The sequence below is a fragment of the Thermobia domestica genome, chromosome 11 (assembly GCF_964235325.1).
Source record: "Thermobia domestica chromosome 11, izTheDome1.hap1.1, whole genome shotgun sequence".
In the NCBI taxonomy this organism is placed as follows: Eukaryota; Metazoa; Arthropoda; class Insecta; order Zygentoma; family Lepismatidae; genus Thermobia; species Thermobia domestica.
In genome coordinates, this window is record NC_137464.1 from 28,920,276 (window position 1) to 28,948,243 (window position 27,968).

A 27,968-nucleotide genomic window follows, 5' to 3' on the forward strand; every position below is an offset into this window, starting at 1 on the left:
CCCACTTGTCTAATTGTGTTACGGAAGTTGAACCAGTTTCTGGAGAACATGACTTCTCATCGATTACGTCGGCTTCTACGATCGTTCATCGTAACGAGTGCTGTACTTCTGGTTCCCAGGACAATTGTGGTTCGTCTGAGGATATGCTTCGTGCACCATCCACCCCATCCCCGCCTAGTGAGATGCAGGGTGCTTCTCCTATCACGGACTTCAATGCAATTAGTGACGAAAATCGAAATCGCCGCAAGCGTTCCAAACGTAATGAACTGAGTCAAAAACTGTTTAAGAAGTGTGAAAATGACCCGACCACATCTATTGTATCTACAAATATTGATACTATGTCATGATATCATGGTTGGTGCATGCGTTATGTGTCAATGGCTCCAGATCAATTATGTTACGATCAGTTAGTATCTCCTATACTGCGTTAGATTGACTTATATGTCATTCCGATGTTCTACGCTTCCCTTCACAGTTTTACTTGTTTTTAACTATGCTCTTATCTTTATTTTCTTCGCTCTTTCTTTTGTATTGGTGGTGTTATGTGCTTTCTAGTGTGATGATGCTTAAAATTGCTACGATTAACATTAATAACTTGCAAAGTTCTGCCAAACAATCTGCACTACGTGACTTTTTGCATGTAGAGGGTATTGATGTTGCTCTTTTACAAGAAGTTGGTCTTTTTGAACTGAATCTCGGTCCAACCTATACTGTAGAAAATAATTTTGAAATAGTGGCACAGGTACAGCGATTGTTTTTCGCGATTCAACAAGTTTCTCTTCTCCTGTGTTCCATCCGTCCGCTCGAATCATACGTGGTAACCTAGGCGATATCAATCTTGTCAATCTTTATTCTCCGAGTGGTTCACAAGCTCGAACCAGGCGAAATACCTTCTTTTCCCAGGACGTTGCTCTGTCGCTTGGATCCAATGTTGAAAGGTTAATTTTGGCAGGAGATTACAATTGCGTTTTAAGGCCTGAAGATCAAACGCCGGGATTTAACTACTGCCATGCTCTCCAGGAATTAGTGACTGGACTTCATTTACGAGACACATGGATCTGTCTGAAGCCGCAAGCACGGGATTACACCTATTTATCACACCAGAGTGCGTCACGCCTTGACCGCATATATGTATCTCCCGTATTGGTGCCCTGCATTAAGCAAGTTGAAATTGCCCCCACCTCCTTTTCTGATCACTCAGCTTATATTGTATCCTTCACTGTTCCTGATCTAACTGTTGAACGAGGTCGCGGTTATTGGCAATTCAACGCATCGTTATTGGAAGACGATCAATTTTGTGCTGAGTTTCAATCCAAATGGCATTACTGGCTTAGACAACGTCAATACTTTCCTACTGTTAGTGAATGGTGGCATGCTTATTTCAAACCACGATTTGCAAGTTTCTGTCGGTGGTACTCAGCTGAAAAGTCCAGAGATCTTCGTAATCTGCTTTACTTTTATACCAGGTGTTTGCGCGAAGCTCGATGTGCTGCTGTTTCTGACTTCACTATGTTCTCTCAGGTTAAGCGTTATCAAGCCTTGCTTCTCAATATGCATCGCCGCCGTATAGCAGGTATCAAGGTCAGAAGCAAGGTTCCAATAATAGATGCTGATGAAGAGCCATCATTACATCATATTCTCAAAGAAATCAAACGAGGCCAAGGAAAATGGATCCATCGAATCACAGATGACGAAGGACATCTTCATCAGGATGCTGCTTCCATTAAACATGTGTTTTTGTTGCACTACTCCAAACTTTATGGTATGACTAACATTACTCCAACGTCTGAGGAATTTTCTACACCACCCTCTGCTCTTCTTGATGATGCTGCACAGCAATCTCTTGTTCGCCCTTTTAGTATTGAAGAGGTACAGCACGCTGTCCTTGCAGTTCCCAAAGGTAAATCTCCAGGGCTCGATGGAATCTCTGCAGAATGGTATGTCAAGTTTTTCCCTCTAATTGGTGAAATACTGACCTGTACCGTTAACGAGTATTTCAGTACTAACCCACAGCGACTGTATCGTAGCCCAGGTGTTACAGTATTTATACCTAAGCAAGCTCATCCCACAAGTGTTAATCATTATCGCCCTATCACTCTCCTCAATTGTGATTACAAGTTACTTGCCCGTTGTTTGAACAATAGACTCAGACTCTATATTGATATTCTCGCTGGACCATTTCAATATGCAAGAGTAGGTGTGAAGAAAATATACCACGTACTTCAAACTATTCGAGATGTTATCGCAAATTTTCAGACTCACACTACTAGTCATGCCTTGCTTGCCTTAGATTTTAACCAAGCCTTTGATCGTGTAGATCACAATTATTTGTGGTCACTAATGAAGCATATGAACGTTGGAGACTTATTTGTTCGTTGGATTCGCGTCCTGTATGATGATGCGCAATCAAAATTAAAAATCAATGGGTTCCTTACTACACCTTTTCAACTCAAACGAGGCCAAGCAAGGCCGCGTCAGGCAAGGATGTCCATTAAGCATGACTCTTTTTGTCATTTCTATCTGTCCCCTACTCTACAGAATTGCCGAGCGTATCCAAGGCCTTAATATTTGTAATGTTCCTGTCAAGGTGTATGGTTTTGCTGATGATGTGCATGTTTTCCTTCGTGATCCACAGGATTTAGCAATAGTTGAAGACTGCGTTCAAGAGTACTCTGAACAGTTAGGAGCACTTCTTAATAGACTGAAAACGAACCTCCTGCCGTTAGGAAATGGTTCTACAACTGCATTTATAAATTTTCCTCAAGTAGTGAAGAGTATGAAAGTACTTGGCATTTATTTTTCCTGTAACTTACATGAGAGTATAGCCAACAATTTTGACGATGTTTTTCTGAAGATAAGATCTGTTTTACATCAGCATAGATCTCGTAACCTCTCGTTGATATCTAGGGTCTACTTTGTAAATACATATGCCTTTTCCAAGTTGTGGTACATCTGTCAAATTCTGCCTATGCCTACACCTTACATTCATAAGTTCACCAGCATTGCTAACTGGTTTGTGTGGACAGGTATGATTTTTCGAGTACGCTATCCAATTCCATGTCTACCATATAGTGCCGGGGGACTAAACCTTCTACATGTTGCCAGCAAAACGAAAGCCTTATTTTCTCACCGGGGATTCCAAAACATTCAAGGTATTGGAGATCACCTCAGCACTACGCTCCTTTCGTCTCTCGTAGCTACTAATGATGGATTACTACCAGTGAACTTATCTATGATTCCTACCGATTTCTGGTATTTTAAAGATGTCATATGTAATTATTTTTATTTGTCTGTCAGTGGGCTGCAAAATTTACCTCAAACAGTAAAACTTCTCTATAAATTGTTTCTACACGAACAACCCAGCGAACGTCATCATATAATTTCCAAATTCCCATCTGCGAATTGGCAACGTATTTGGAGGAACATTTCATGTAATTTTGTGTCCACCTCAGCTCGTTCGTTATGGTACAGATCTGTTAATAACATAATAGATACTAAGGCTAAACGGCATCATCTTCAAATTACAGATGACAACCAATGTCATATTTGTGGGAAAGTTGATACTTTGGAACATCGTCTCACTACCTGTAACGAATCGCTCTCCGTTTGGAAAACTTATCGTGAAATGGTTCAGTACTTGTGTAAAATAAGCATGGATTGCATTACTGTTCAAATGATCTTGTTTCCTGATTTTAGATTTTTTCCTACAGAGAAGCAAAATTCTGTTGTTTGGCTATCCGCTAATACTATAGAATTTATTCTGTCGCCTAGGTTACCTCAAGCACATCACACATACAAGGATTTCCTTTGTTCACGATATGGTAAATTCCCACCACCAAGAAAGAAAAAACTCTTTGCACATTACCCTAACTACTTATTGTATGGACGCCCGCTATAATTGACATGTATTTTTTTTGTTTAATTTCCCCTACTATACATTGACTTTGTACCAATGTACACAGTGTGCACCGATATGTAACTTTATTTTTGTATTTTGATACAATATGTAACGTCAATTGGTAAAAATAAAAAGTGATTAAATAAAAAAAAAGTGGGTAGAGTGACGGACTAGTAATTTTTATACTGTTTTGACACCAGATCGAATCCCATCCGGTCCTGTTCAATTTTTTTTCTTTACAAAACATTGTAGAAAGTGTATAATTTTTAAGTTAATAAGAAACGAAATAATATAATAATGAAATAACTTTTTGTTTTCCTGATGACGTATTTATTCAGAATTAGCTTACTATTTATTACTAATAGCGATTGTTTTTAGTTTATGGTATGGTATGCTTGACCGTTCCCTCTCCGTTTTTACACAGCTTCAACTCACTGCGAGTGTCTGTGAGTCAGGAACAGGAAAAAACAAAACAAGAGCAACCTGCAGCTTTACACACAGCGTGAGGAACACAGTCACAGCGATAGCTCGTTGTGATGAAGAAAAAACTGTTCTAGTGTTTCTGTGTGTGTGTTTCTTTTTAAAGTATTGACTCTCTCTCTCTCTCCTTTTGTTTCATATCCACAAGTGCAAGAAATGCAAGTCTGTGTGAAAAAAAAATCAAGAGTGCTTTCTTTAAACAAAACTAAATTTTACAGCTCTCTTTGTGAGGAACGCGAATGCTTCCAAAAGATGCCATGAATATTACCTATAATCGTACCGAATTATACAGTAGCGTGAAAAACTGATAATAAAATTATGTAACATGCATAAGCTTTTTTTTTTAGAGTAACCACACATTAAACATAACAAATTAAATTTTTGGGATTACGAATTATCACATTACGTGTCGGTGTAGGTCTATTCGTTTTCACATTCGAGCGACGAAAAAAGAAAGTGTGGTGATAGTTATAAAAACCGAATACCAGATTTCAATAAATTCAAGTTACATGGCTCTCCTACATAGCGAAAAAGATGATTTTTCGTTGTCTGTCCATCTATTTGTCTCTCGGTTCGTCACGCTTTTACACGCACTCAAATAGAGGCCATACTGTTCAACGTATCTGCACCGAATTCTAGACATAACGTTTTAGTAACATAATATCTTTCGAATTTTATGTCCTTCGACACTTAAAAGCAAGGGTAATTTACTGAAGGATTAAAATTTAAAATAATTATATTTTCTGAAATAAAAAAAAAGCTGTGACGATTTTATTTACTTTTGATAAATATATATTTTATTAACAAATCTCCACCACATATGAATAATTTTTCTGAAAAAATATATATGGTGTAATTTACTGTATGGTATGCGTTCTTTTTGCACAATTTTCTCAACCACATTTCATAAATAAACGTATCATTAATTACCTAACAATATGTCAACTCGTTGGAAGGAGTAGCTTAATCTTAGGGTCAGCTTTCCCCCGATGGTTTTCCCATTAACGCCTCAGGCAATTTTGTTCATATTTCGTAAAAAAATATTTCATTAATAAACTAACATAGAGCATAAATAGTTTATTCCGATAACATACAGAAGAAGTGGTTTTCTCAAGGGTTGATTTTTTTTTGGACAATTGTCTCAGTTATTACTGAAATTTATATTTTTACTGAAATTTGTTCTAATTTCAGTAAAAATATTTTCTGTAATAATCTTACAATATGGTATAACTCGCTTGTTCCGAAAAGAAAAATCCAAAAGAGATAGTTTACTTTGATAGTGAAATTTTTCTCGACGATTTGCTTAAAAATTACTTGATATACTGTCAAAATTACAGATAGAAGAGTTTACCTTTGGGGGTAAGCTTTTCCCGATGACCTTCCTAAAAACAACTCAGGAGATGTTTGTTGTTCATATTTTATAAATACGTATTACATAAATAACCTAGCTATATGGTATAATTCCCTCATCCGGAAAATCTAGAAATGGTATATTACTTTTGACAGTAAGTTTTACCCTGCGATTTTCTCAAGAACGACTCAGGTGATTGTGTTCGTATTTCATAAATGAATGTTTTATGAAAACACTAACAATATAGCATAGCTCGTTTATACTGAAAAGATCCACAAGGGATAATTTATTCTTGGGGGTGACTTTTTGCATAATTTTCTCAGAAATTACTCAGACGCTTTTGCTTATAGTTCACATACAATTATATCCTTTATAATTCTAATATATGGATCAAGTTATTTCTAACGGAAATATGACCAATGGGTACTTTACTTTTGGGCCTGAAGTTTCTTCTAGCAAAGTTTTCCAAAACATTATTGTATTCGCAATTTCCCAAATAAATGTATCAATAACAATTGCAGCCTAACATAAGTCAGTGTAAAATATTCGAGCGAGAAAGTACAGTGCGTTTACTCCGTACCCTTTCTTAAATATATTTTTAAATGTTACACCTAATCACAATTTTCCGAACAAAATCGAAACTTCTTTTTAAATGTGCCTTGTTGTGGTCAAATGGTTCAAGTGCATTGGTTCTGGATTAGATTTCCAGTGAGAGCTATTGTATCTTCATCCAAGAGATGTGACACGTCGGTGCAAAGAAGAAAGTGTTTAAATAAGCCTAACCAAGCTAATCAACAAAAGAAATAATACAATGTTACGAAATTATCGTAGAAACGTTGTTAATATTAGGTAGGTTCGACTGGAATGCCCAAACAATTGTCAATTCCAAAGGTCTTTGTTTTCGTCCGGCGGGAGCTCATGTGGTTCGGATTTCACGTTAATCAGTAGGTCCACGTCTCGTATAGCCTTGCTGCTGAAAGGGACGATAAACTCAAAATCACATCACACATCTTTTTTTTCGCCTTTGTTTTAGCTCATAAATGTCTCTGTTCATAAGCTCCTTAGTGGTTAGCGTACGCGCATTTGGTGTGGAAGACCCGGCTTCGATTCCCGGAGAGAGCTCACGTGGTTCGGAGTCCACGTTAATCAGTAGGCCGACGTCTCATATAGCTTCGTTGCTGAACGAGACGTTAAACTCAAACTCAATGTCTTTATTCATAAATGTCTTTGTGTATGGTTTTTCATATACGTGGCATGGACATTAAATTTTGATTTCTACGCCATATGTATCTAATTACATACACACCTATAGAACGAACACAACAAACTTGGAATATCTACATTGTTTGCGTATGGAAAATAATCACGCTCTACTGTACAGGACAGCCGTGTGTATGGAATTCCATACACATGGCAATCAACGTATTAAGAAATGTATAATAATAATAATAATAATAATAATAATAATAATAATAATAATAATAATAATAATAATAATAATAATAATAAACAGAAAACGATACGATCAGTTACATAATTTATAAATATAAGTTAACATTTAATAAGCATATAACTGCAATGGAATTAAGTTGTTTTCCTCTCTCCCTGAACGCTACAGCCCTTATTGTTCTAAGGCGTAGAAGAGAACTTGTGGCACCCACGATTTGGGGCGGTGTGTGGTCACAACTTGGTATCCCTTTGTTGTTAGTCCTAGCTTTCTAGACGGATGCAGTTATTACCGGTAGAATATACAAGCAAATAGACTTTTGTATTACTATTAAAGTAAATAATTACACTCATTCCTTCAATGTGATACTTGTGGTTGCTTATAGGGATGGTATCGAGACGAGACGAGACGAGACTTTGCACAGTCTCGGTCTCGTCCCGATTTAAAAATAGCTGTCTCGGTCTCGGTCTCGTCTCGAGTCAAAAATCGCCGTCTCGGTCTCGGTCTCGTCTCGGTCAACAAATGCTTGTCTCGATCTCGGTCTCGGTCTCGAGGGCCAAATCTCGGTCTCGTCTCGGTCTCGTCTCGAAAGTCTCGAAATAAATAGGTGAAATTAAAATTGTAAAAGTATTATTATTGTAAAGTCTGTCGTTTCTGCTTCTTATTTTTGGCCTTATTCTTGACTTAGAATTATAGTATGGTGTACTTCTTCAGAGCTAATTTGCTAGCGCTGATGCCTTCCATGTGTATGTTCCAGTTTTAATCATCAGTGGGTATATCATATCTGGGATAAAATTCTAATAGTAACCCATATTTCACTTTGAGCAAAAGACTTTCTCATATGGCCTCAGTACTGCCTATACAATTAAACTCCATTAAATTAACTTCAGTACTATACAGTAGTTTATTTCCTTCCTTAGAATAAGAATTGTTCAATACATGCTAACGGATAACGCAACACATAGCAGCAGGAATGTATTTAATCGTACCGAAATTGAAATTTTACAATTTCTCATTTATTATCCAATACATTCTGTTTTGACTGCCATTTTAAAAACATAATATAACGTTCATTATCTGAACAAATAGGGTAAATTATTACTACAATATATTTTGTTTAAAATTGATCAAATGCTTTATTACCGTTTCACATCTACGTGTTTAATTGACACCTTATAACACGAAATTCCTGAACTTTGTGGTGGGAGCTAGGGCACTCATCTTTGCTATGTGTGGCCTCGGGTTGCATCACGAAACAAGTTAGATTGAAAGTAAGATGTTTCGCATAGTTCGCGTTTAAATTTAAGTACAATCTGTTTCATATACAAGTTCTTAAAGTTGTAATGCATTACATACGCATACGTATATCCACTGCCGTAACATAGATTAAGCTTATTCCTGAGCTCTTAGCGGTGCATATGATCTGTATTCGAGAAAACCAATCGTGCGTTCATTACGTTGAAATTTTATATTGATTGAAAATTACTTGCGAAACATGAACATACATATTATATAAGTATATAGGTAATTCGAGCTAGCTGTATCTATTTTCTCTCTCGCCAAAACAAGTGATTCTTAACTTTCTAGTTTTCTTTTTGTTTTCATTTTCGTAGTTTTGCAGCAACATGAAGTATTAAATAGTCAAAAAAAAAAATTTTTTTTCGCTGTATGACTTTCGTTAAATTTTGGATCCAATTTTACCCTACCTTACCTAGTAAATTTATACAGTATATATATATATATATATATATATATATATATATATATATATATATATATATATATGAACATTAGTGGTAGACTATGTTAAGTCACTTTTTGGTCAAATTGAGTTAGAATATTTTTTTAATAGACTATGTTCTTTCTAGTGGTGTAATAATATAAGTCTAAAGCCATCTTACTACTTTGTAACTACTTAGTATAGTTTGAAAAACAGTATTATAGTTTGAAAAACAGTATCTTAGTTAAGGAACCGGTTTTTCGCTTCTGTTAAATTGCGAAATTATGACTTGGTTTCGTTTACCTCTGAGGTCTCGATATAAAAGCATCACCATCATCATAATCAAGCATTATCAATCCACTGCTGGATGAAGTTTTCGAAAGTTTTCTCTACAACTATCTATTTTGGGTAATTCTTTTTCAGGTTACTCCCCAGTAGTTCCTGATTTTGTCACAATTTCTTGTATGCGGACATTTCCTAGGCTGTTTTTGTCACGTGGTATCGAATCTAAAATTGTTTTTGTCTATTGATCATAATTTCGTCTTGCAATATGTCCATCACATTTTCCGGTCTATTTTAAACATTATTTCATTAGTACCAGTCATTAGTTACCAAATAATTCATTTCTATATATTTGGGCTACAAATAGTTCATATCCTCTACTTTTGGAGCACAGACACGCTACTTTTTGATCTTCGGATCTGGCAACACTGACTCAATTATTTAAATCAACACAATGTAAGAACCCCCATTTGCTGTAATGGCTAGTACGCTTGATTTTGGTTCGCATGGGCCCGAGTTCGATTCCCGGTGGCGGTAATGTTCAACGACCGAAGTTTTTCGGATTCCACTATGATCAGTAACTCGACGTCTCCTTTAGCCGCCCTAGCATAAACGTGAGACGTTAAACTAAAACAAAACAAACCAAAAATCAACACAATGTGTATTACTAACTGTAAGTCTTTGAGTAATTGTATAACTATATGGTATGGATCGAGTTTGAGGTGGTCGGTGGTCAAACTATAACAAGTGAAATGCAGTTAGGATGTAATTAAAATTTTAATAAAGCAGTGTTTTAATCTAAAAAATACACCAGGCTTAAGGCTTAGGGAGAACAACTAGTGCTACTGAAAAGTTATCAGTTACGTTTAATTTCAGTTACAATTTGCTTTTACATATATTGCTGGAACGAAAACTTTGACATTAACATTATAAGTAGCCCAAAGACTATGAAAAACATCGTGTTTTGAAAACATTCTTGCATCATAAAACAAATTACGAGTAATTTTAAAATATTTTGCACTTTAGCTACGTTATTTGCACTATATTTATAATAATGTTTAGCAATTTATTTAAGTTCGCAACGCTGCTTAAAATAATGTAACTGCGACTTGTTGTAATTAAAACTACTGACTCGGTTAGAACCCCGAGAAAACCCACGCACTAAACTAAATTAACTGAACAGAAATATGTAATATCAAACGTAGTGCAATTTGAGAAATTACAACTTTATGTTGCGTTGGCAACATTGCTTGTTTATCTAGTGGTATTGCAGAGTATCTAGAAGAATTTCCCCTTCCATATTTCACACAACATGTTAAAAAAAATCAGCATTTTTAATATATATGACTATTATATATAACTAGATGAAATACCCATTTTTCGCATGGGACCAGTATTTGGAAGTCAAGGCCTGTGGGTGTATCACTATCTCAGCAACCGCGAAAACTATGTATTTGTCACTAATATCGGTCATTTTGTATTACTTTTACATGTCTCGGTACCCTCTCCCCAGCAGGTCTGCCGTGTCATGACAAAACGATGTAACTTTGGCGAAAAAGTTTTGCGAAAATGAGCCTTAAAGTTTTCATCCTAAAATGTGATCTGTATCGTGTAGAACCAGTGTAACTAGGCAATAATGGTCAACCAATCAATTTTCACCAAATTTAATCACACAACATGCATTTACGTAACATTACATGTGACCACGTGTTTGCAAAGTCAAAATACACTGGTTCTATACGATACAAATCACATTTTCGGATGAAAACTTTAAGGCTCATTTTCGCAAAACTTGTTCGCCAAAGTTACAGCGTTTTGTCACGACACGGCAGAGGTGAAACCCAGCCCGCATGCACTGGTAGCTGAATTTGAAAGTCATCGCTAATGGAAGTGACACCATTGATCTCAGCGACCGCAAAAACTATACATTTGACACTAATATCGGCCATTTTTGATTACTTTTACATGTCTCGGTATCCCTCCTGTGAACTCCGGTCCGCAGCTGAATGGAGGTGAATTTGGAGGTTAATGCGATCGGAGTTTCATCATTGATCTCAGAAAACGCGAAAACTATTTGACACTAATATCGGTCATTTTTTATTATTTTTACGTCTCGGTAATCCCCTCCCCCGCAAGTGAACCACGGGCCGCATGTACTGGTAGCTGACTTTGAAAGTCATCGCTAATGGAAGTATCATCATTGATCTCAGCGACTGCGAAAACTATGTATTCGACACTAATATCGGTCATTTTCTACTACTTTTACATGTTCCGGTAAACGCCCCTCCTGATTCAAAAATTAAAAAAAAAAAAAAAAACGCTTCTTCTTGGTCTGAGGCCTGGGACATGATACTTGTCACCCAAATTTCGTAACTCTTGGACTCTCGTCTGGTCCCCAGGCCGCACAAGGCAATCAGAAAGACAGGCACACAGACACACAGACAAACTCTTCCTTTTACTTATATTAGATACGATATACAGGCGAGGATCCAAGGAGAGTGTTAAAGGGGTTATACCTCCCCTTGACGCTCAGCTATACACTGTATAAAATGGGATTCAATCCTACTTCTTTCTTTACACTGGATAAAATGTCAAACTATGGTTTAGCCCCTCCCTTGATCATATCCTGGATCCGCTGGTACATATATATATATCTGTTTGTGTGTGTTGAGAGGGGGAGATGACTATACACATTAGCAGTGGATTTTGTTTCGGGAGAGGCTTGAGAACGAGTAAGAAATATTTGTGTTGTACACTGAGAAAAATCCATTATCCGGACAGCGGTATATTGTACAAATACAAAGAATCGTTATGTTTACTAAGGAAATCTGTACGGAGCGTACTTTATCCATATGCTACACAGCTACTGCCTTTAACGCGCTTGGATGTTATATCATGTCGCTGCAGGATGTCTGATATCTAACAATCTTCCGTATTTTATATACGTATACGTATGTTAAATACTTCAGCTATATGTTATATACGTCCATCTGTGTGTGAGGTCCTGACCGCCTATAGACACCTCTTTCTTGCACCATAGATGACGTCATGAAACAACTGTCGTATGCTTGCGAGCTGGTTTATAAACGAGGTTGTTTACAAACGGAAAAGAATAGCGGAAGGAAAGAAAAGCCTGGGTAAGTGCAATAGTAAATTATCACTTTAGTTAAATATTCCATTAATTATATATTCCTTTAGTATAACTTGCTTTAAAATAGTACTAAACAAGTAATGTGATTTATGACCACAATTCTTACTATTGTAACTCGTTAATGGTTGAGGAGAAAGAAATGGGTTAATCTGAATTTTGAGAAATCTTTGAATATTAATGTTCTGTAACTTTTTACATTTCAAGGTACGCAAAATGAATGTTATGTGTTTATTCTTTCCTTTTTATATGTGACGGTTTATTACTTGATGGAGATTTACTACAGGACTGCTTAACATAATTGCTAAGAAACCGTTTTCAGCGCGAACATTTTCTTGTGTAGTGAAGATTTAGGATTTAGATTTCTGGGCTTTCGGCATCAATGACCTTGTTAGCCCGTCACATGTGAGTTATGACGTCCCTCGGTGAGCACACTATCCGGGGAAAGGGAAGGAAGCAAACGGCCTGGGACCTATATGTTGGGTACTACCCGGCATTTGCCTGGTATGAAATGAGGAAAACCCAAGAAAGCCTCATTCAGGATGTCTGGACTTAAAAGCTTTTGATACTTTTTCGCGACCGAGTGCCCCTACCGGAATCGAACCTGGGTCCGCTCGTACCGAAGGCGAGAGCGTTAGCAACTACGCTACGCGGAGCCACTTGTGTCTAGGAAACCTATTTTTACTAGGATATTTGCAACAAAATTTATTTCCTTTCTTTCTTTATTTTTCTTTTTCTTTTTGTTTTTTAACAATAAAACAAAACATATTTTACAGCCTCACTGAAATTTAAAAACAGCAGTCAGGGAGAGCTCACGTTTAAGATTCTTTTTGTTTTGTTTTGTTTTGTTTTGTTTTGCTTGTTATGTTCTCTAGTTAACTAATGTTTGAGTTCCTGAGAATTACATTATTATTATTATTGTTTCATAATTTTCGAACCAAAAATTAGATGTTTTTCTTTTTTTCCTTGTGTTGACGTCATTGTGGCAAGTTGGGGTGTTTGTATCGTACCTTGGCATTAATTTGGTTACTAGCACATAGTTTCAAGGTCATAAGTTGTAGGCCGCTTGAAACAGCTATTACACAGTTGAGTGTCAGGCGTTTGACTTGCAACTTTCGTTACAGCGTCTAAATTGCAGTATTGGATTGCGTCCAGCTTCTATGGCTGGTAAAAAAGTTATATCGCTTTCGTAATATGGTAAGAAATACAATGTAACAGTTAGGTATAGTATATATGACTAGTTTAATTAGTCGGAAATTACTCTGTTTCCTTGTCTTATTCTTTCGATTATGTTTAAGTACTGTGTCTTCATAGTATTGTTTCACTATTTCTAGAAGGAATTAAGTATTAACGAAGTAAAGAATAAGCAGAAGCCCACTTTGACGTTTACTATTTCTCATACTTCATTGAGAATGTTTTGATCCCCAATTGCGCAAACTTCTAATATGTATGTGTGTTTCTTTTTGTTGTTGTTGTTGTTGTTCTAGTATGTATGTGTGTTTCTTTTTGTTGTTGTTGTTGTTGCTTACACTGCTATAGATATGAGCTCCTTCATGGCTAAGCGGTTAGCGTACGCGCCTTTGGTGTGGGAAACCCGCGTTCGATTCCCGGCGGGAGTGGTTCGGAGTCCATGTTAATCAGTAAGTCCACGTCTCATACAGCCTCGTTGCAGAAAAGGATATTAAAATCAACTCAGCACTGCTTTACAGATGGAGTTGTTTGATTCAGGGTTCGAATGAAGCTTTTTACGGGAAGCAGGCACGTATCCAAGGGGTGGGTCCAGACCCCCCCCCCCCTTCGGATCCAGAAATGAAAAATATTAAGGAAAGATGAAACAGAAAGAAACAGATGAATCAGCCTCAAAAATATAAAGCTACAATAAGCGTTTTGGTTACTCTTTCTTACGAGGAGCTTTGTGTGGAGGAAACGGGAGGGGGGGGGGGCGGATCAAGTTGAAATTGGATATTATCATAACGGAACATTCCGAATTCCATCTAGCTCCATGTTAACCGTATGCAGCGGCGCAAATCTGTCTTCAACATTGGGAGGGACGGGTAAGACAGTTCTCATAATTTTTTTAAGGATGTTCAAATTATGAAGTTGAAAAACAATGCTGCGGAGGATCAGGGGAGCAGAGTTGTCTTCAAAATTGTGAGGTGGGCAGATTTAAGGCTTATTCTGGGGTGGGGACATCAATTTCATCTTACTTTCCTTTGTGGCAATCGGACACAAATCATCACATTTCTCTCCAAAAAACGCATTTCAAATCGGATTATTGAGGGGAAAGTCCCCCCCCAGTTCTAAGATTGGAGGGGACATGTCCTCATCCCCCCGGGACTTGCGCCAGTAACCCTATGGACTACAAATGACGATCGATAAACCGGTTCTTTCAGATAGCCTGTCAGAACTTAAGCAATGCCCAGAATTATCAATAATATGAACCATTTTGAATTTCGCGGCAACACTAATCCATTTTATAGGATGTCTTTACTCCAGAAAGAGATCTCGTTGCTATCCTTGACGGCATTGAACTAAGATAAGAGAAATAGAAAGAAGACGAGAAGAACCGAGTTCGAATGACCTTGGAAGACTATGTCTTTGTCAATACTTTTTTCTATTCTTTTACGCAAGATTTCTTCATAATTCTTTAATTAAAATACTTACTAACATATCCTCATTTTATTGTCCTAACAAATCAATATGGATATGTTGTCAGTAAAATAGTTTAGATTGATCGAACCCCTGGTGTGATAACCACAGTATTTCGTCACAGACCTCCCGTATTGCGAAATCGTGGCTACGTGCCTGCGGGGAGGGGGCGACTTTTCAGATATACAATCCAAGCCTTTTATTTCTCAGTGATGCAAGATATAATATATAGTATATAATATGTAAAATATGAAATGAGGGAACATATTTTCCCGGCAAGGGAGAAATTCTTTGGCGAGTTGGGGAAATTACTTGACGAGAGGGAAAATCTTCATCCTCCCGTTGATTCAAATCTTGATCGAAGATCATGCGAGTAGGATTCCATATTATGCTGTAGGTGTAGGTAGTACACAGTCTTGGCGCTGAATAGGACGCTAAGCTTCAAGCCAACCACATGTCTGTAATAACCTATTGCGATTGAATGGTAATGTAACGTAATGTACGATATGTGCATTTTCTAGATGCCATAAAATTATAATTTTAATTGAACATTCCACGATTATATACTTCAGGTTAAAGGAGTTTGATGATTAATTGAAGTGAATAATCGAGGCAGTGATTCTCAATCTTCTTGACTTACGACACACTTTAGTAAACCCCAATGACATCGATATATTTCTTTAGATTTTGGATTGCTTTCCAACAAGTCGAGCCGCGCCAAAGTTGTAGGCTTACTAAGTTAAGTGAACTGATCCTAATCTAAATCCATTGTTTTCGGGGGCGCAGAAATGGACAGTGACACTTCCGATACTATTTAAATCAAAATTCAGCCAAGCAACTTGGGGAGGGAAAGAGGGGAGACGGATCTTACAAATGATCGAAAATAACCGATATGAGAGAGCGTTTCGTAATAGTAAAAAAAGTGACTGACTAACGTAACATACATGTATTACTGGTTTTCTTATTTTCACCCAACGAAGCAGGTAATTAACGCTAGTACTAGGTATGTGTAGACTAAATGAGGTGATTTGCTTCGTGACCCTTCGAACAATGTACGAAGCGGATGCAAGCAGTTAGTACATGGAGTTAGCTTACCTAAATTTAGATTTCGCTTTCCGAAATCTTAATGGATGTATTAAGTGATTTCGTTACTTACACTCTTAATCTCTAAATACAAGGATTCAAAACACATTTTCGATTCCAAACTATGACTCTGCTAGACAAAGAAAGCATAGTCCAGTGTATGTTTTACTTCATTTTCATATACGTGCTCGTAGGTTTTGTCGGGGACTTGTTTCCTCCCACTTTCTCATTTCACCAAATATTCCATAATCATTAACTTGCTTTAATCACCGACTCCCTTAGCCTAACAGCATAATAGTGGGACATTAAACTCAAAGACTTTATTTTTATTTTCAAGTAATTACTTTTCTCTCCCTTATTTATTTTTAATTTAATTTCTCTTTCAATTTCCCTCTTTTAGGAACATCAACATAATTTACAATTCTTTCTCATTATAATAACACTATTAAAAGTCCCATATGCAGCTCACCACGTTGGAACCCAGCGGAAACAGATGAACAACGAATATTGTCGAAAATATGCATTGCTTACAGCGGCGTAGCGAGCATTACAAGATTGGGAGGGGGATGAAACTTGAAATTGCCAAGTCTTGATTTTTATCTTAAAAAAATGTCAAGTCTTGATAAAAAAAAAATGCCAAGTGTTTCGAAAATCTTACAAACCCTATGAAAAACTATTACAGCAACCTTATTTTCATATTCGTTCCATTCCATGCCCCCCGTCTGAGACACGAATAAGATCAGCCCTTGTTCCGCTCTCGAGTCCAATTTAACATCTAACCTCAGGTTCATTATCATCACCCACGAAGCACAACTGTTAATTTGATAACTCATGGCTATGTTAGGTAACCTCCGCCAGCTAATCTTCACGAGAACCTTTAAAGTTACAATCAGTTGTAGAAATGCATTTAAAAACGTAGAATAAGGTAGGTTATATTTACTGTTTGTGATGTAGAAGTGCCTAATTTACATATTAAACATTCAATTGAGGGGTTCAGTGAGAGACCAGGCTAACTTACATCCAGGTCAAGATTGAGATTTTGACGGAACAGCATACTAATGTCATTAATTGACCTTTGCCTCAACCACTTGTCTGTGTGGCTTGTCCTGAGACAGGGGCGGATCCAGGGAGGGTCTATCTCCCCCAAGAAGAGGAAACTTTGTGTATTTTAATATAAAATAAAACCCACCCAGAGTTGAATCTCTTAAAAGTAGCTCTATCTTGTAAGTAGTGGCATTACAACCCACCGCCCCCCAGTAGTCCATCCTGGATCCACCCCTGTTGTATACTAAACCAAACTATGAATATCAGTCGTATCCTTTGAAACGTGCTGTTTTCATTTGTTTCCTTTTCTTTCAGAAAGTTAAAATTGTCAGTTAGCCTAGTCTCTCGCTAAACTGTCAATTGTGACAAAACACACCAATAATTGTTGATGCCAACTAAAACATACATATCCAAAGCCTACAAAATATATCACATTATTTAAGTTTTTTTCTTTCTTTTTTTTTTTCAAAATTGCTTGCAATGTTTTTCTTCGTGCCAAGCATCCGAATGTCATCTTGAATTCTGACCTCATTTCACTACAATTCTTTGAAGTGTAAGACTGCGCAGCTTTTTTTTTCCCTCTCTCTCGCTCTCTTCAGTCCTTCAGTCTCCCCGACTTTGATTTCATGATTTCGCACTCTGATGAAAAGTATTAAACACCAAAATGGAAAAGTACTAATATATAACCTCTCTTTTAGTAGCCCCTCCAACCACACGCCCGGGGCACGTGCCTTGCTTGCTCGCCCATAGCTCTGTGAGCTATATAAGTAAAATACAATGCGCGCGCATATGTAAACTTGGTGCCAGCTTTGATTCTCGCTGAGAGAGTATACATATAATGTTGGTTCGAATTCCATCAAAACCATAGGCTCATTTTTGTGTAACCTTGGTACTGAAGAAGACAGTAGACTTCAACAAATATTCCTGTCGGGCCTCGATGGCTCAGTGGTAGAGCGTTCACCTCTGGTGTTTGGGGTCTTTGGTTTGATCCCAGCTCGCGCCAAGTAAACTTTGTGGTGGACAAACACCGTGTGAGTGGGTTTTCTCGGGGTTCTCCCGTTTCCTCCCACTTTCTTCATTCCACCATTTCATTCTTTATATCATCATCAGCGTCTCCTTTAGCCTAGCCGGTATACCCGTCATTATTGATACAACTATTATATACAGGATGCATCAGAAGTCCCTTGTCATCCTTTCTGAAAACTACAGGGATGTAGTTACATTGATTGCGAGATAAGAGATACACATTAGGCCCAGAGGGATACTTTCGGATTACATCACGCGGACGGTCGCCATCTTAGATTCGAAATTGTAATACGGACGATAAGTGGGTAGTGTGATACATGGCCATGCACTAAAATGTTCTGAGGATGTCAAATATGCAATCAGATATCATGTAACTTATTCTGGTGAAATGTTATTGGCAGTGAACCAAGTGAGACTATATGTAGGGGTATGTCATACCCTTCTTTTTTTTTCAGTGATAGAGACATACCGTTTCTGGTTTTTTAGTGATCAAGATAAACCTTCACGGAAGAATAAATGCTAAATACCATTAATAAATCCCTTTTTTATACGTATTGACGAATAGCTTTGCACATAAAAAGATTTTATTTCTTATGTAGATTCTAAGTTGACAATACTGACATTTTTACCTTTTTCTACCTTTTGTTTGTAAAATGAGGTGTTTTCAAAGAAGTTCATCTAGTTTATATTTTGATGTGCCGTATTGAATTGTTTCTTTCGTATGTATGTATGTGTCGTCTTGTCTGAATTCTTATAAGCGTCGTATTTTGAGCATGGGCGGATTTAGGGGATTGCTGTGGGGGCAGATCTTACGGGAGTTTGAAATACCCCTCATTCGAGTGTGTGGTCCAGGAGTTTTCCCGCTGGAAATTGTTAATATTGAAAGTCGGTTTTTGAGCACTTTCGTGTATAATTCTCTGATACAAGGTAAGGGCTATTTTTATTTATTTTTTTCCAGAAAGTTGTTCACGATGGATGGATCAGTCTCTCCGTTTTTTCTCCGTAACTAAAAGAAGCTTTCCAGTGGTTTTCAGACATTATGTAAATAGAAATGCAATCTTGTAGGCTTCACACCTCACTGCATTTGAACATTTAGATAGCCGATATGTCGAGTCAAAATCGTAATAAAACACACCGCCTCTGATTTTTCCCACTTCGAACACATTTCCCTGTTATAGTCAGGGGTAAAAGCGAGGGGGAACGCGGGGGACGCAGTTCCCCACCTCGAAAAATATGTAGGACGTCCCCCAGATCCTAAAATGGTACAATGGGCAGAGATAGGCAGGAGGAACGGCGTGGAGTGATGCCGCTACCTACCGTCCCCCCACCTTTTCAGGTCCACTTTTACCCCTGGTTATAGTATATGTTCTACATGTTCCTACTGAGCAATAAACATTTGCAGAAGCTTCTTCCAATTGCTGTGGACACAAAGTAGGATATAGGGTCAAATTTGTGCACAGACGATGGCGATACTTTGTTCTAGATGATAAAAATTATGAATATTTACTGCACAAACCATAGCCTTAACTTTTCCACTTAGCTAGAAATTGAACAGCGTTAGGTCCGGTGATCGAGCAGCCATTCAACTGCCTCTCGTCGATCAACCCATGTTCTAGAAAATTGTTCAAGTAGTGACGCAATACGAATCCATAATGAAGAAAGCGCCATGGTGTTGAAAAAACTGCGAAAATGTACCATCCTCGGGCATCGCAGCTCGCAATATCTATCCCTGTACGAGCGTGAGGTATTATTCCGCAGTTAATTTTATGGAATGAAAAAGTGACTGATTAGACGTATTCCTCATTTGTCTGCCAACAACATAATTAATTTTCTTTGCGCTGGTCATGTTGGAGGGGTCTTGCACGCGGGGTTGTCAGGTGACCAATTGTGCATGTTCTGCCTATTAACCTTCCCATTTACGTAGAGGTCAGCTTCATCTGAAAAGAGTATTTGCATAAAAATGTTAACCATAATTACTCACTACACTTGGCGATCAACATCGTTCTCGTGGAGATGTTGCTTCATTTGCACCTTGTACGGATGCACTTATACACGCGCAGACCCTATGACTCAACCCACATTGCATTAATAAATGACGTGTGCTCCTCTGGGGCCACATCCAGAAAGAAGTCAGCACTGCCGTAGGCGTTGCTTCATCTGTAGCTCTCTACGATCGTCCGCTACGACGTATGTTCACGAATGTGCCCGTCTCCTCAAATTTAGTTAATTACTGTGACACTGCAACATGTAACACAGTCACATTGTGGATGATTCTGTTTGCAATCGGTAACCACTGTACAGGCACTCCTCCCGCTCCACAGTTTGAATATTTCGATGCATTCCTCACGTGCTAACGGTATGGTTCTACATCTAGAAGAAAGAGGTAAATACAACGTTCAATTGGCAATAACTTTTCACCAAATTAAGCTCCATGGAATCTGATTGCATATTTGACATACTGAAAAAATTCTAGCCTGTGGCCATATATATATATCACATTACCCACCAGTTTATAACAAACAAATTTAATCCAAAATGGCGGCCGTCTGTGAGAGTATTTCCAAACGGCCTAATGTGTATCACCCATCTCACATTCAATTAAACTACACCCGTGTAGAATTTAGAAAGGAACTTCGTATGATGTATACAGGGTGTTTCGAAAGTCCTCTGACGTTACAACAAAACGTAAGAGGAAAAACCATTTCTAAATATGTTGTTTTCATTCTAAAGTGAACACTTTTTAAATCGGAGGAGCCGTTTGGGCTGTACTCTTTATGCGCCCAATGTGGAATGAAAATGCAATGTTACCATTTACCTGGACCCACAACATATGTGAATGAAGTTACTGTTTGAAATGGGGGCTAGCCATCGACATGTTAGCGTAAAAATCAGTAACTTCATTCACTTATGTTGTGGGTCCAGGTAAATGGCAACGTTGCATTTTCATTTAACATTGGACGCATAAAGAGTGTACAGCCAAACGGCTCATCCGATTTTGAAAATTCCTTCAACTTACATTGGAAACATCATATTTGGAGACGGTTTCCCAATTACATTTTGTTGTAACTCTGATAATAATCGAGTTACTTAATGTCAGGGGACTTTTGAGACACCCTATATATCTTATGGAATATATGTTTGATGTCCCTATAACTGTAGTATAATTTAGTTTGTTTAAATTTACAAGTTATTACAAGTAGATTCTGACTTACATGCGTAAGAGTTTGTATGTAACTAACTAATGAATTCTATTTCATGAAATTTACATTGAAATATTTAACACAAAATCTTTTATATTCATGCTTAACTTAGTGACTTGGCTTTGGACTGCAACTGATTATTGTACCCCATTATTGCTTGAGAAGAAAACCGATGTCCGAATCTTCATTTGGAGAAACCAAAGAACTATTGGAATGCTGAGGATTGCAATCATTAATTTCTACACTTCAAGGTGCGTAAATTATATCTAGGTATATTCTGTGTTTATTGTTATAATTACTATTACTATTATTGGGTTTAGAATCAATCAAGTACTTCATGATATTTTAGAGGGATCAAGATGGCTGCCAGATAGATAAATATTTGAGCGTCAGGCCCTTATTTCTTTTCAATTTTATATTTAATCAATGTCTATTTCCCCCCCCCCCCTCATTATTCCACCAAATCGTATTCCAAGATCATCAATTTTCAATACTCATTTGTGACTGTCAGCATACATAGCATAACCGTAGGAAGTAAAACAAAGATTTATTTTTATTTTTCGTTTTCATGTCTTTTCTCCATAGCTGTGAAAAATAACGACTTCAACATCATAAATTTGTATGCTACTTGCCTGCTTTCGAGCACAGTAATCAACTATTTGGACATTACGAAGCAAAGCAGGTCTACGTTGCAGTTAGCATACTTTTGAAAGGATGTGACATAATGATATTGGTGTTGCGATGTTCAGCCTAAACAGTGCAAGTAAATAAATCTGTAACAATTGTATTGGTGTTTAGCTTACATGTCCTCCAGACGGGCCAATTTTTTTTTTTTTTTTTTTTTTTTTTACATCTTGTTACTTCTACTCTATATGAGGGGTCGCGGTAGCTCAGTGGTGGAGCGTTCACCTCTGGTGCTTGGGGTCCTGGGTTCGATCCCAATCCCCGCCAAGTGAACTTTGTGGTGGACAAACACCGTGTGCGTGGGTTTTCTCGGGGTTGTCCCGTTTCCTCCCACTTTCTTCATTCCACCATTTCATTCATTACTCATCATCACCGTCTCCTTTAGCCTAACCGGCATAATCGTGGGACGTAAAACTCAAAGATTTCATTTCATTTCTACTCTATATGAAGTATATTCTGAGGTTGTGTTTTTGGGGACGTGGTAGCTCAGTGATGGAGCGTTCACCTCGCCTGCGTGGAGTTCCTGGATCGATCCCAGCACGTGCCAAATGGGCTTTGTGTTGGACAAACACTGTGTGTGGTTTTCTCGGGGTTTTCCCGTTTTCTCTCACAGTTTTCCTTCTACTATTTCATTCATTCTCATGATTATAGTCTCCTTTAGCATACCCGGCAAAATCGTGGAACGTAAAACTCAAAGATTTCATTTCATATAAACTTTGGTGCAAAGTAACCCCATAGATGAAGATATTTTGCACCACATACAAAAAAGTATGTTCAATATACTAACATAATGTTTGTCTGCAATGTTTTCTCTCCTGTATTTATACATTTCACTTTTTACACAAAACTGCATGTGTAACGAATTTTTGTTACGAAATTCGAGACGAGACATAGCTCTTCCAATAGAAACAGATACAGTTTTCGAGACGAGACAACTTTCGCGACACCTTTGCGAGAGGTGACAGTCTCAAATCATTTCTCGTGCGTACCCCTAGCCCATATCGTGCGTTATCAAAAAGCATGTTAATGAGAAATAACAACATGTAAATACAATATAGGTAGTTAAAAACATTTTTGTTTTCATTCTTCACTAATGCATTATTATTAACCTCAGTATTTTATTGTCCATTCTTAATCTTAAGGTGATATATAATTAAGTTTTGAATTCGGTTAACTTATTTTGTTTCTCAAATTGTATTAAAAATGTATGTACAAACATGTTTATTTTCATTCTTGAGTGCTTAAAGTCACTATAGTTATTAAACATAGTAATTAATATTGTACTCTTAACGTTAAAATAATATACAGTTAACTTTTGAATTCAGTTAACATTTTTCTTACTGAAATTGCTTTAAAAAGTATGTAAAAACTTTTTTATTTTCTTTCTTGAGTGCCAAAAGTGATGCACAGTTATTAAGATTAGTACTTTATACTCTATTCTTAATTTTAAACTGATAAACAGTGCGTTTCTGAATAAATTATGTCAAGTTATTTGAGTGACGAACACTGGTACAAAACCCTAACTACCACTGGAACATTTCGATTTTGAGATGACTACTACCGGTGCAATACAAGGGATTTTAAAATATTGTTTTTCCTTCAACGGCTATTCGATTTTGAATTCTGACTACATGGTCATATATAGGAAGGATCAGTGTCTCTTTCCAACTATGGTACAGCTCCGACCGATTCACGGTGCTCACAGAAGAGACAAAAGAGTATGTTTTCAACCTTAAAGTAACGACCACTGGTGTTTTTACCCTGGTATGCAAAAGTAAGTGGGTACCCCAATGGTGTAGAGGGGTACTATGCGGTACCTAATTTCTGCATTTTAGATATATGGAAATACATGTGTCTAAAATGTAAAGAACTGATATTTGTTTACCGAAAACTGCAACTCGGTAAGCCTTACGGATACCGAGACATGGGAAAATAAAGAGCGACACGATATGTATGTGGGGCTTGCATACTTGAAGGTACAATTTGGAAAATGAATTCAAATATGACTAACGGCTATCAAGATATTGTCAAATAAAGAGAGGACCAATACAGGTATGGGATTTTCGTATTAGATGATAAAATTTCCGAAACCGGTCATGGAAAGTTAATAAACACCAGTAGCAATTCCATCTTCAAGTAATTAGATATTTCCATGGGGTGTTAGAACATCTTACAGTCTACCAAGATTAAATTTTAAAAGCTTTTGAAAATATAACTTGACATTTGTAAAGAGTATTAGAAATATGTATTTACCTAAAACTTGCAGCTAGTACATCTAACATATAGAGAAACACCGTGAAATAAAAGAGTATGAGATGTTGAAACTTCGGAAAAATTATTGGTCCCAACAAAATTAAAATAAGATGGTATTTCTATGGGTTAAGTAAGTACCTCAGTACAATTTCGATGGAAAGATTAGTTCTAGGTTTTCTTCAGGCAGTTCCAAAGGTTCATCGAGCTGTGTAAAAGAGTGAAAATTCCCTGTGAATATCTAATATAGTAACCAAAATATAACGAGTCATTTATTTTATGACGTAAAAATAGAGATCTTTAAGGATTTGTACTTCTGGGTCTTTGCTATAAGAAAGAAATTCAAAAACCTACTGTATATACCTTAATATGCAATTAAATCAGTGAGGACACAGTAACTTAGTGGTGGGGTGTGTACCTAGTATGTTTTGCAGAAACTACACTGGAGTATTCTCTTAATCCACAGAGATACGATCACACTTAACTGCCCATTTAATTTTAAAATGAAATTAAGGCAAGTGAATGTTGATGATAGAATTGATGGAGTGTAAAGGTGGGAGGAAAGGAGTACACCGAGAATACCCACGAATACAATGTCGACTACAAACTGACTTGGACACGGATCAAACCAGGGACCCAATACACCAAAGGTACGCACTCTACCACTAAGCCACCGTGCCTCCACCCATTTAATTGTCTATTATGGTGTATACGTTAGTTTTCTGAAATTTCTTCTTCTTACAGCAAAGACTCAACAGTACAAATCCATGTGGGTCTCCATTTTTACGACCTCGTAAAATACATAATTACTTATATCTCGGTTGCTATATTAGATATTGACAAAGAATTTTCATTCTTTTTGTACGCTAGGAATTATCACGCTTGGATTTACCCGAAGAAAACTTCGAGCTGAATTAATCTTTCGATCGGAATTGCCCTGACGAGTGTGAGGTACTCACTTAACCCATATAAGTACCATCTTATTTAACTTTTATTAAGATCAAAAGTTGTTTTATGAAATTTCAAGATCTAATACTCTTTTATTTCACGGTGTCTCTCTAGCTGTAAGATGTACTGGCTGGAAGTTTTGGGTAACTCTATTCTCTTTTCTAATACTCTTTACAAATGTCAAATTATATTTTCCAAAGCTTTTAAAACTTAATCTTTTTAGACCCATGATGTTCTAAAACCCCATGGAAATACCCAGTTACTTTAGGATGAAATTGCTACTGGTGCTTATTCAGATTTCATGATCGATTTCGGAAATTTCACCACCTAACACGAAAACCCCATAACTGTGTGGGTCCTCCCTTTATTTGACAATATCTTGATAGCCATTAGTCATATTTTCATTAATTTTCTAAACTACTGTCAAGTATGGAAGCCCCACATACCTATGGTGTTCCTATTTATTTCACCATATTTCGGTAACTGTTAAACATACCGACTTGCGGTTTCGGTAAACACACACCTGTAACGTTCTTTATAAGTTTATTAAGATATATTTTAGAATGTTTAGAAATGGGAGGTCTGCGAATGCCATAGTACCCGAAAACCCCCATAAGGACGTGTGTGTAGTGTATTAAATTGAAACTACTTTTGAGGTTGTTGATAGCCCTCAGTAATTACGTTTTCGAAACTGCACAATCTAGTACGCAAAACTCACACTTCTATGGTGTTGTCCTTTATTTTCCCATACCTCGGTATCCATAAGGCTTACCGAGTTGCGGTTTTCTGTACTAAACAGATATCAGTTCTTTACATTTTAGAGACATATATTTCCACATATCTAAAAATGCAGACATATTAGGTACCCCATGGTACCTCGAACGCCAGTGGGTACCCACTTACTTTTGCATAGTAATACATTTCGAGTTGTTCAGCATCAACAAACACTTTTTTTTTAATTCATCATTTTTCTACCAGAAACCCAAAAGTCCATACCTGACCGAACAGATTTTGTCCATTTAATCTAAAAAATGTTAAATATTTTAAAATGTAACATTTTAAATATTTTTGGATTTTTGTTTCAGGTATTTCATGTATCAAAACAAAACCAGGATTCTGCATGAAAGACAGCGAAAAGAAGCATTGTAATTTGTGGCTAAAAGCACGTCCTTTCTGAAGACAGACCCGATTGTATTTACATTCTTTTGTACAAATATGTAACCTTAATAAATATACTGCTCCGCAAATTATTTCTTTCTTCCATAAATTAGAATAAATGTATGTCTGTTTAAAGAAAATGTTTGTTAGTTAAAGGTCTTTTCAACTCTTTTTCTCTGTAAATAAGAACATTATACCTTGCAACATTTTTTTTATCATTGTGCAATTCCGATTAGATAAAGTAAATCTGCACGAAGCACTATTATTTCAGTCATACATTAATAACTAATGTATTGTTCTGTGAATAAGGCAATGGTATAGTGAATATGTTTTAACATAAAATCTGTAACTCAGCTTTTCAGTAGTCAACTTTATTGAGAATCCGAAGAAAGAAAGAAAAAATGTTGGACTTAACGAATTTCAAAATTATTTTTGTTCGAATTCTGGACTAATCCAAATTATCCAGAGAAATCATTTATGTTGCTCTCTACAGATGTATCCTTTCTCCAAATCGTATGAAAAGGAGACTTCATACATCGCTATATTTTGTATGTACTATGTTTCGTATTTATTTAATCACTTTGTACCTTTCTCTAGTGTTGACAAGGCCGCAAGTGTCAATCGAATAATTTAGTGTTTCACTCATGTAACCTTGTGACTAACGTACGTCCTGTCGGTATATATATGTTACTGGGTTCGGTTAGCGACAAACAATTTTTAGTGTTAAACAAATACAAAAATCTACACGCAATGAGATACGATGATCTCTGCCTCATAGACAATACCAAGCAACTAACGGTACTGAGTGTGGTTGAGTTTACTAGTGGTATTATCTGGCTAAAATCAATGTTCCGAGAGCTATACTTCTTTTTGTGCTCTGAATGCAAACTTTGATATAACCGTTTTAAATTATTGTACATCTATCTATCTATATAGCTATATCTATATCTATCTATCTATCTATCTATCTATCTATCTATCTATCTATCTATCTATATATATATATATATATATATATATATATATATATGTATGTATATAATTGTAAACTAGAAACTTCCGAGTAATTCTGAGAATCATCGCTCTTTCTTTAAATAATGTATGAGACTATTACACTGCTCGTTACTTAAAATGTTGAACTAAGAAGGATACATCCAGGAAAGTCCAAATTTGCAGAATGTGTAGAGCAGGGAAGGATAAATATGTTTGGTCGATGGCTGCACAGCTTCTCATACCTGTGAACTCCGCCAGCTACAGTTGATGAGCTGTGGCATTGGATCGTAAGACGCATGGCTTACCATACCAGAAGAGAACATCCTCTCGATGTCTCGCTGTGTTACAGTCGTTCTGGTTGTCAATGTTGGGTCAGTTCTGCTCTGCTATCACCACGTTGTCACACAGCGAATACAGCGGTAAGTTTAACCCTTAACGTAGCAAGCCTAAGTCGTCAAAGTTGTTTACCAAGCTGGAGTCTTCTGGGGACCCCAAGTATTATTTTAATTTCTCAACATAGTATTGCAGAGGGTTACTCCAACTATTATTTTTTGGATGTCTAGAAGCATACTTAAGTTAAATGAACATTGTTGACGTCAAATATTAT

At 36.9% G+C, this 27,968-nt stretch overlaps 1 long non-coding RNA gene across 1 annotated transcript; it reads left to right on the forward strand.

Annotated features, from left to right (window-relative positions):
- The first annotated feature begins 13,302 nt into the window (after positions 1–13,302).
- Positions 13,303–26,448, forward strand: LOC145663539 (uncharacterized). The gene is made up of 3 exons (XR_014127175.1): positions 13,303–13,523; positions 21,441–21,579; positions 26,296–26,448. It is a non-coding gene; the product is annotated as an uncharacterized LOC145663539 (long non-coding RNA).
- Positions 26,449–27,968: the final 1,520 nt, after the last annotated feature.